We start from the raw sequence: 470 nt of genomic DNA, 5'->3' as shown, positions 1-470 counted from the left end.
GCTGTATATACACACGTAGTTAGAGCAGGTTCATAGATACAACCTGGAAACATTAGGAAGTTCCAGATTTATGGTCTTTTGACATATAACAAAAGCAAGTATTTTCTTAATAATCATCTTTTTCTTTATTTCATTATATACCTGCCACAGGCCATTTATACATCTCACGCGAGATATATGGAAGGGACGCCGGTGGGAGGGGCGAGAGTGTAATGAGGTATGCTTTCGGCATCACTACGTCACTAGCTCTCAACAGAGGCACTGACACCCCCCCCCTCCACCCCTTAGAGATGCTAGTTTGTCTCAAGGGACGTTGAAGTGACTTAAGACCTTCGGGGGAGTTTCAGCTTGTAGATGAAGCGTCGTGGAGATTCCAGAATTATGTATTACTCCAGTTTACATGCGGTCGTTTAGGAGTATTTGCCTAATAAAGGAGAAGGAAATAGCTCCAGGGAGTTAGTATGCTCACT

The sequence above is a fragment of the Penaeus monodon genome, chromosome 15 (assembly GCF_015228065.2).
Source record: "Penaeus monodon isolate SGIC_2016 chromosome 15, NSTDA_Pmon_1, whole genome shotgun sequence".
Taxonomy (NCBI): domain Eukaryota; kingdom Metazoa; phylum Arthropoda; class Malacostraca; order Decapoda; family Penaeidae; genus Penaeus; species Penaeus monodon.
The sequence above is the reverse complement of the archived record's forward strand: the minus strand, read 5'-3'. Positions refer to the sequence as shown.